The sequence below is a fragment of the Anopheles aquasalis genome, chromosome 2, assembly GCF_943734665.1.
Source record: "Anopheles aquasalis chromosome 2, idAnoAquaMG_Q_19, whole genome shotgun sequence".
Classification (NCBI taxonomy): domain Eukaryota; kingdom Metazoa; phylum Arthropoda; class Insecta; order Diptera; family Culicidae; genus Anopheles; species Anopheles aquasalis.
The window spans coordinates 2985001-2995000 of NC_064877.1; the positions used below are offsets into that span (position 1 = coordinate 2985001).

At 52.5% G+C, this 10000-nt stretch overlaps 1 protein-coding gene across 5 annotated transcripts in view; it reads left to right on the forward strand.

The window, feature by feature from the left end:
• Positions 1-6616: 6616 nt before the first annotated feature.
• The window catches only part of LOC126570370 (hemicentin-2), a 126136-nt gene continuing 122752 nt past the window's right edge, over positions 6617-10000 (forward strand). For 4 of the 5 annotated variants that reach the window (XM_050228088.1, XM_050228090.1, XM_050228091.1 and 1 more), the window contains exon 1: positions 6617-6819. The gene's annotated coding sequence lies outside the window, so the exon portion shown is untranslated. The remainder of the gene's footprint in view (positions 6820-10000) is intronic. The other variant, XM_050228089.1, reaches the window with a different exon arrangement.

The following is a 10000-nucleotide window of genomic DNA, read 5'->3' on the forward strand; positions in this document are numbered from 1 at the left end:
GGGTTTGCCCGGGCGTGTTATGAGCTTAATAAGAAAGGAACCGGACCAAACATGGCCCACCCACCGGCCCACTAATTCAGGCGAAATTATCCGGAAGTAATGTAATCCGTATCCGCCGTACCCGGCAAGCTGGCTGTTTTCATCTGCAAACTATCGGTCTCGGTACTCCCGGTGTACTAGCTGGGGCCATTGGAACACCACTGCACACTGTGCACTGTGCGCTTCACGGATGAAGTATCTCAAACAAGTCCGGCCCACTCATGAAACGATGGCCGGCGGCACCATCATACGATCCGGCTCTCAAATAGTGCCACCGTCGCGCCATCGCCATCGCCATCGCCACCAACCGACCGTAGGCGAGAAGGTAGCTAATGAATTAAATTCGAGGAGGAAATTTATGCTCTATCGCTTAGAGCAAACAGCACATCGAGCTCGAGCGAACTGATGATGGCGTACTCCGGGCACTCCTCCGGAGACTCTTGTCCTCGGGATTCGTTGTCTGGCGCTTAGGGGAGGGGGTGCTGGTACTGCACATCACAGAGCATCGGGGTCTTTTGAAGCATGGATTAGATGACAGGACACATACACTTCGAGGCGTTGCTCTGCATCTGGTTTCTGTTTCTCTGCGCTGGATTTTCCCGAATTCGAAACAACTCGAACTCGTTTTCGCTATCCGCCACGATCGACAACTCGGAGTTGGACTAGTGCGAGGTCTGTTCATTATCAACGCAGCACAAACAGCGGCAGCAACAAGCAATGCAAGCTGGCGGAAGGCATGGTCCCGTCCGAAGTATATTGAATGGATTACATGCGCATGGCCTCGTGCTGTCCGGTTGCTCTAGTGTAGCCTCTCTTTCTCTTACCACATCGACCTCCTAATGACGCTGGAATCTGCTAAGAAGATCAATAGTGGTGGTGTAAGGAATGTTTGCAAAAACAATTCAATCCCTCTTCACAATCGCTTGTTGAATAACCAATGGTAGGAAGCACAAGTGGCCATACTGCACACATTCCTTGGTGCCGCTTTGTTACCAACGATCATTGTTCAGTTTTCCTCTCTCGCTGTCCCTCCGTCGGTCACTTCCACCGCTCGGTGCGGAAGGTTGAAAAGTTCAATTAATTCGAAGTAAACACTTTTGACTTTCCAGTTGACTTTAACATTTTCTTGAGTAATGATAGAGTGCCACCTTATGACGCCCCTTGTATGTGGTGTGCCAGCAAGAGGGAAGCTAACAACCAGGAAGACAAGAAGGTATGGAATACTTTCTCGAATGTAAGCCAGCGATCCCGTGTTGGTGGTTCTTCCTGGCCCAGATCTGAAGATTTACGATGTCTGCCATACCGACACCGGGTGGTGTTGAGCGGTGACCGAGGACGAACCGAGGGTTGGCTTTTGTTTTGCCTGTCTTCAGTGATTACGAATGATGTTTACAGCAATGTTCTCGCAAGACCTGCATAATCACCATCAGCAGCATTTGCCAGAGAGCTAGAGCTGGTGATGCTGCTGCAAGCGACGTCGCCTCCAGTGATGATCCCAACGATGCTTTACACTCTCATTACACTCTGCAGCTGCATGGCGTAGGATGAAGCTTTGCCATCTCGTACGCTAGTGTCAGCAGCAAGCGCCATGCACCATGATGCACCGGCTACCAGGCATCGAAGCAACTCTTCATCACTGGTTAAATCAGAAAATCACACTTTTCACACAGCACCTCCAGCGCCATCATCACCACACTTCGCTCCCTTACTCTCTCTCTCTCTGTCTCTTCCGTGCCTTCTGATTCCCTTGAGGGAGCCACTCATGTCAGGAAAGGAACACACAAAGTATTGCGCCAACCTTCCTTCCTTGCCCGCCAGCCACCGCTCGGATGCATATTGCAAGATGCCGGAACTGGTGAGGCGCATCAACAAGAAGGAAAGCTCTCCCGGCCGTACGCCCTCGTGTGGAAGGCTCGGAGCGGGCCTGGAATGTCAGCGCAAGCGTTTCCGGGACCTGTGATGGGAATGCTGATGTTGTTGTCAGCTGGCCATCTTCGGTGTTCCGTGGGTTTGTAGAGGATGATGATGCAAGGCCTCCATTCTCTTTCACCCTTCCGCAATTTGACCGAGCATATGATGATCAAAGATGCAGTTTATGGTTTTATGCCTATTGCTACAGCAGCACCAGTCCAGAGTCGGGCAGCCGGGCAGTGAGGCAAAACTAGAGCCAATATGCTCGAGCACCAAAGTGTCACGCAACAGCAACATTTTGATCTGGATCGTCTTCTAATCCTTAGTTCCTTGCAACCGAGACGCACCTGTGAGTCTGATGGGGACAGGAAATCCTTCCCCGGAACGTCTTTCAAGTGAGCGCACGTGAGCATTAAGAAGGAAGAAGGGTGCACTCCCGTGCTTCTGCACAGAGATCAACGATGTTTGTTTTTCAGCGATGCATAAAAGAGCTTCAAGACGATTATCATAATATTTTCCGTCTGGCTGCCAGCACGTACGCACGCACACATCCTGTTCGTCGGTATCGATGCAACCCGTCGGTCGTAGGTGTAGAGAAATGCATTTGCAATTGCACTCGAAGCAACGGCGCCGAAGATACGCTGATAAACATTGCACTTTGCAGTGATGCAATGCAAGAAGCTCAAGGAGCGTATTAGTTACGATATGCTACCGTCAGGAACGAGTTCAAACGGCAAACCATCATCCTTTCGAATGCAACAAACACGTCTCGCTGTCCCCGATCCGGCGCCTGTGTACAAGCTAAAAGCAATATTAATGAATACATTCTCTCTCTCTCACTCATCACGGTTCTTATGACTCACTTGGCCTCGTTCGCACCCATTTCGATGACTGATTTCCACTTGGTCCGCTTAATCATGTCGCTGGTAATAAATCATTATGGATCCCCTCCCACCGTGGGGTAGCGGATAAAATCTCTCCACCATTGAGCTGTTCTGTATCCTGCTGCCAGACTGGATCCACACGGACAAATTAATAATTTTCCCAAATCCTGTACGCGCCTGTGTGTGTCTGTGTCAGCTACGCTGGATTGTGGCACGTTGGTGGCCCAAATAAAAAAAACTTTCTGTCCGCGGCTTCAACTTTCTTATCACTCTTTTTTCATTCTCCGGGTGCTGTGCGGTTGTCACTGTGGTTTCGTCCGGTCTGTGACTGACGACGATCGACTCGGGCGGCCACCGGTGTGAAGTGTACGGACTCATAGTTGCATCCATTAATTCACTCCCCGCCCTTTTGCCGTGCCGCTGTTGACGCGGGAATTTCTGGGGTTCTTACTGACGCTGAGCCAGGATGCTTTGCGCCGCGGTTCTTTCGGAGTGGGACTAAGCGGATCATAACTTTACCTTTACTGTTATCATTTAATTTTTTCGCGCTCTCTTTCTGCTTTGCTCCTGCAACATAAGGATACGATTTCCTGGGAAATACATCCCGCCATCCCGGATACATACGCGTCAATTCCTGGTTGGCTGGTTTGTTGTCATTTGTTTTCGTTCGTGACTTTTGGTAATCCGTAAACTTTTCTCCAAGCTGCCTCCCTTGAGCGTTGCTGAGCCGGGCCGTGGTGCTTTTTTTTGCTTTCTCTTCTGTTTGTTCTTCAATATTCTCATTCTAGCTCTGCCTAGCTACCGTTCTCAGAACTCGCAACTAGCGTGGTTCGATGTGCTGGAAGCAAAAGATGGAACGAAAATGAAAGAAGAGACGCCACGGCAACTACGATGGCATACGAGGCGAAAGTTGTTGACGTCGCTCGGTGAGGCTGTCACTGGTCTCGAGCGGCAGTAGTAGTAGGCCAGGGGCAGCGTGGAAACCTTACCCTGATTGGGCCCTGGGCTTCGGAAATCCTAGACGCAGCGACGCTCCGGACGGTGCACGATCTGCGACGATGGATACCATTTTTACTGGCAACCATTAGCCCCGCGTGGTCCAGGCCACTAGCCCCCCACCCCCGGCTGGCCGCCTGACAGGAGCAGACAGCAGTGGAAGCCGCGTCGCATCCAAAAGTTTTCCCGATAAACTGTCACCTTAATACGGCTGCTCATTGGAAGCGGAGAGCCTTCGAGCGGTCGCGGCATGCCGGCGTGTACCATTCGAAGACCAACTTCAGAAGAAAACATCACCATTAAAGGCCGCTGGGAAGCCGCGGGAACGAATGCAAGGAGAGAGAGAGAAGTGATGGGATGCTGCGTCCGGATCAAAGAAGGAAAGTCCTAGGGAACGAGGAGGGTGGAGGGGCAACGAGTAAAAGTTAAAGCGAAGCAAAGCCTCGGGATTAGAATATCGCTTACGTTCGAATAAATAAATACAAAAAGAACGGTGGAAGGGGAGTGGATGGAAAAAAAAAGGGGGTGGAAAAGATTTATGCTGTCATTATACTTACGGACTTTGAACTCTGGCAATGGATGTTTGCTCGCTGACGGCAGACGGAGGGGAACTCCGTCTGGTGCAGTCAGACCAACGAAGGGCACTAGCACCGAAGCAAACTGTGATGTTTGTGAAGTTCCCGAGTTCCCTTGACTGGTGGCTAATTTTTTCGGACCAAACTTTGCTCCGCTCTCGGTCGAACCACAGACGGTCAACGTAAAGTCCTGTTACGCACCGGTGTGGAAGTGGAACCGAAGTGGAAAACTTTTACTGATAAAGGTGAAAAAGAGGCACGGACACGGAAAAAGAAGACGGACGGACCATCGAATGTGCCGGAAATCACTTGAAAGCCACGCCAAGCCTTCTTCGATTGATTCCAGCTTACGTTTTAGGGAGACACACCAGTCAGCCGCGTCGACAGCGTATGGTGACTTTGATTCTCGGTGGCGTTGCTGTGGAACCAGGGAGGGGCGGATGCTGAGCTAAGCGGCATTTTCTCACTAATGGTCTAATGATAAGAGGGCGCGAAATCACTCGGAACTCCTCGAGCAATCGGAAACGCCACTAAAGCGGATGGTGAAACGGAAAGAGAATAGCAGCCTGGCAGCCCTTGCTCGCTCGTTCACTCCACTCGTGCCATCCCTTTCCTGGCCCGTGGATCAAAGATGCTTGGCCCAAGTGCTGCACTTCGGCTGCGAGAGTGGCGCGAGTGAGCTTTATTACTTTTGACGGGTGTTAACGTTACGAGTACCATCGAGGAGACGCCTCGGGGACTTGCAAAAAGGGGAAGGGAAAGTCCACGCCGGAAGAGGGTGCGAAAAGCCTTTAAGTCGACATTACGTTTGATTGAAATGCAGTACAACACAGACAGGGCGTGTGAGCGAGCGCCTGGAGGACCAAGTTCACCGGAAACCGTCTTCGTTTGTGAGCTTCACACATGTTGACACGTCACTAATGTTGGGGTTGGATGATGATTATGGGATAGGATGTGATGGCTTTAATTTGTATCCATTTCCAACCCTCGGGTCGGTTCTTTTCGCTTTGACCTCCTCCTCGCTTTGAAAATTGACGCTTGACGATAAACTATCGCTTTAAAAAATGTGATTCTAGATGCCGGAGCCACTCAGGCAACGGTTCCTTCAGACGCGTTTCGTGTGATTCCCATTCTCGTGATTCTCGAAGGGATCGGTCACGGTCCCACGGCTCACTCAGCCACCGGAAGCACATTATTATCGGTCTTAATGTGATCATCCTGCCAAAGCTTTGTGACAAGATGCCGGTACGCCAATCTCCGTCCGCCACATTTGGGTCGTCGTCCGGACCGTCCCTGGCTGGCACTCGCCAGACGCGCGAGGGATGCTGGAGTCGCAATAGGGATCGATCCGGTAATCCTCTAAAATACGTTCCTGTCAACACCTTCCGGATGCCGAATGCGGGTCGCCGGGTCTCTGATAGTGCTGGACCGGACTGTACCGCACCACTTGCTCTCTCCCTCTCGCTCGCTCGCTCGTTGTTATCATCGCGTGGTCGTCGTGGTGGTCGCCCTTGAAACTGAGCGCCTTCGAGCCCGTTTGCCTGACGCCCAGCGTCTGCCAGAAAGATGCGTCACGATGTCACCGTCTACCGTCGGGGCATCGTCACGCATCCTTCTACGTCACGAGGCGAAAGCTCGCTGTTGGGTCGGAGCTGCCTGCCCCAAAAAGGGGTGAGGCACAGCCCGAAAGCTTTCTATCTTTCCCCCCCAAAACAGTACTCCACGAAATGTCAGGTCCTGTCCTGTGTCTGGTGCGCAGGCGCGTCCAGTACGAGCCGCGAACCGTGGGGGGGACGACGACCGTGGTAACGCTCACGGTGTAACGCAGCATAACGCTGACGACCGAGGCCCAGGACTCGTCCCGGGGAACTCAGTGCGGGCGTCGTGAGCATCGACGCAGGTCAGCACTGCGCCTGCTCATCATGGCGGTAAATATTGGCATCCGAATGGTGGTGTGTTGTGCCGAAGTTTGACAACTGAAACGGACCACAACCCAAAGCCGTTGCACCGGGGCTAGCACCTGCCTGGAGCTCCTCCAAAACCGTTCGCTGAGTGACGCTCGTGCAGCTACAGATGGTTTTGTGCGTGTCCTGGCGATGGTGGTAGTGGTGGTGGTGGAGCCGTTGTGAGTGCGGTCCTCGGTTCGGGCCAGCCACGGTTCGGGCCTCGAATACACACAGGGATACAGGGAGCAGCAGGCGTCAACGTCATTCCGTTGGGCCCAGTCAGAGCCAGACATGTTGTTCGGTTGGTAAGGTAGGCGCGATTTTACGACAGTTGCATTCGTCCTCGCCCACTGGCAAATCGGGCGTGCGTGCGTGCGTGCGTGTATCCCGTTGTGCCGCGACGTGCCACTCTGTCTTATCGGACTCCAAGCACCAGCAGAGTGGAGTTGAGCCAGGTTGCGGTTTGCGGTAGGTTGCGGATTCTGTGGCGGATAAGCGCGAACGCGAACGAATCACGTACCGTACGATCCAAGTAATCAGTGAAAATGGCCGGTGTCACGTGGATACTCTGTACTGGTGCGGGCTACTACGATGTGATAGAGCGAGTGGCTAGGAAGGTGTATGGAGAACGTCATGCTTATCGTCACCGCTGATAACTCTGATAAACCCAGTGGATTCAATGGATTGAAACGCTCACCGAACTGCCCAATCTGCTGCTGATGACAAATCAATGACATCGTCCCGTAAGACAACGAAGTAAACCGGCTGACAGCCTGGTGTCGCTGCTGTGGGAGTCGCTGCCCCACACAACTGTGTCCCAGCGGTGCAAAAATCAATAAAATAAAACCGGGGTGAAGGGCGGTGCAGAGTGGGCGGTGGCAAGTTTATGTTTATTGTGATCTTTTCCGGGAGTCTATCGATGGCGCGCTGTTGTGGCGCAACTTTGTTTCCTGTCTTCTGTGTGCTTCCTCGACACTTTTCGTTCACAACGGAGATGGTGTGACTTCCTTTCGTGCTCGTACCAGTAGCGGGGAACCACCATGGCTTATACTGTGCGTAACAGAGTGCCTGGCCGTGGCGTACCGAGCCGTGCCGCGTCAAGAATTCGGCGAAACGCCTCAAGAATCTCAAGGCCCTGCCAAGGTGGAGCACTCGCTCTGTCCTAGCTGGCTGGCTTGGTGTGTATTCTGTGTGCCCGTATGTGTGCGTGCGAGTGTGTTTGTGTGCGATAGGAGAAGGAAAAGTTTCGGCTTTTCTAAGGCAGTGAACCGGTCGCTCGGGTATTAGATCGTGCGCCAGCGGAAACACCAACAGAACGCCAACAGTTCCTGGGTGGTTTCTGGGTGGTGTGTAGTGAACGGAACCGCCAACCCCGCCTGGAACGCCGGTCACGCTCTGTTCCCGGTGCGGAGAGCGAAAAGTGCAAATGTCAAAGAGGACGACCAGTGAAGGCAATCCTAGTTCGAGTTCCCGTGGCCTGAGCCTGACGCGAACAGCGTACCGGGGGAGCGAAAAGTTTTGTGGCACTTTTCCGGCTCTTTGTTTATTGTTATTTCTTATTATTCTTATCATCTGCACCTTGTTTCGCCGAGTGACAAAGTGATCCAGCGAGCGGATATCGGTGCCGCGTGTGCGAGAGCTGGGGTCAATTTGCGTGACCTCCCGGCATCCGGATAGGGTGCGCCGAAAATCTGCTGACAGAGTTGTTTGTTTACCGCGTTCCGCACCGAACGCGGTACAGAATCTGGCGGAAATCGCTGTCACCGGCTCCGGGAGTGTCCTCAGTGGTGGTTGGCGGTGGCTCGTTGATCGTTTGAAGATATCCAGGTCATAATGTTAGATAATTATTACCGGCGTAGAGCTCGTTCGGTGGGTGAGAAATACTCGTACCGTGGCCATTTGAATTCAATTATAGCGTGACCAAGAAGTGGTGTGCTGGGTTTAGAAACGAATAAGCAGAAGAAGAAGCAATACGTGAATCGTGGCGACCCCAAAGAAACCTCAAAATTACACTCCGAATCTGTGTGTTTGTATCCACCAAGCCGCGGACGGACTGCGAGGTAATGCAATTGGTGAACGTATTTTCCGTGGAGTCCTTCAGTCTGCTTATCACAACACCGACCGTGGTTCTGGTTCTGCTTTGCTGCAAATGGCTGCCGGGCATTTTGGCTTTGCTCCATTATTCAAGATTGTGCTTTCTGGTTCGCCTTTCCCCCCGCTCTCTCTCTCTCGCTCTATCTGAGTTTAATCTGCATAAAAGCTTAATGAAGAGCGAAAAGCGAAAGCAGTTCGACGTCGACGCTGACGCTCTGCTCGAATTTGCCTCCAAACCAGGGCCCGAAGGGGGCCATCTGCGCGAGGAAATATTTATTTTGGGTAAAAGGCCGTGAAGCATGGCCCGTGAAGTTTTGGAACGGGAAGTGAGGGAATGGAGGGCAATTTGAAAGGAAAACTTATGCAGTAATGCGTGTGCTGGTGACCCAGACCCAGGGCGGCAGAGAAAAGTGATTGAATAGAGAGGGAGAGAGAGAGGGAGAGAGTGATTTGGTGACTGCCGAACGATCATTAGCCTCTTGGCCGTGTGTCCACGCAACATTGCCAAAGCAGAAGGCCGCCGGTAATGCATCCAAAATTTGCCTGCAGACAGACCAATGGCAGAGGTAGCAGCGCCGTGTAAAAGACAAAAAAAAAAAGGTAAGTTCAGATTGTTCCATCAACTTCTTGAAAGATACATTTCGCTCCTTGATGAGCTCGAGAATCCAATAATATAAGCCAGCCAGCACACTGGCCATGGCCACCCTAGCGCTCCTTCGCTTGTTGATTGGTGAAATCAGCATTCTGATGATTCCTGGGAGCCACGTCGAACGCATTGTTGCTGCACGAATGAGCGTGCTATGGCACGGAACAAGGCCAATATGGAATGGCGAGCGGAATGGCATTACAGGAATCGAAATAAGCTTTCGTCGGCAAAACGACGACGCCAGAGAAATATGTTGCACGATGAGCGAAATATGTGCCCTCTGCATCAACTCTGCTTGTGGTGGCCACCATCAAAACTCCTTCATCAGTGTGGCCCATCATCAGGCCGAACCAGGACGTGGCACCGACGCGAACATTCTTGGAAGCGAAAGCTGCTATGCTCGCGCGCTTCTTTCGCGAGTTCCGAGTCCTTCCCGCCCGTTTTCCTAATGGGCAGTAATGGCAGTGGCAGTCGAGGGAATGGAAGGGGAGGGTACCCGGACCCCGGACCAGCGTGGTAGGAAATGTGCGGAGCGTGGCTAACGAAGAAACAAAGTAACGAATCGAATTCCTCATTTGATTGAGATTCCAGTGAATGGAAGGTTCCGACGGCCACCATCGGTTGGGAGAGAGGCGCGTAACGTCGAAGCCTTCACCAGCCCATCGTCATCGGTTGGACGTAGATCCCCCCCTGGCCCCGCTGCCACTGGCCACCGCGAACTCGGTAGCTGATAAATGAGGAACCATTTTGCTGCCTCTTCTTGTTCGCCGCTCTTCTCCTGCCCTGTGGCCTCACTCTTTCCAAGAATGTGACGCAAGCTGGCCCAAGGTAGGTGGCACAAGGAATGAAGAATGGGCTGGAAGAGGTATGCTGACCATCTTCTTCACGGGATCGATCGCGCTGCCTCGG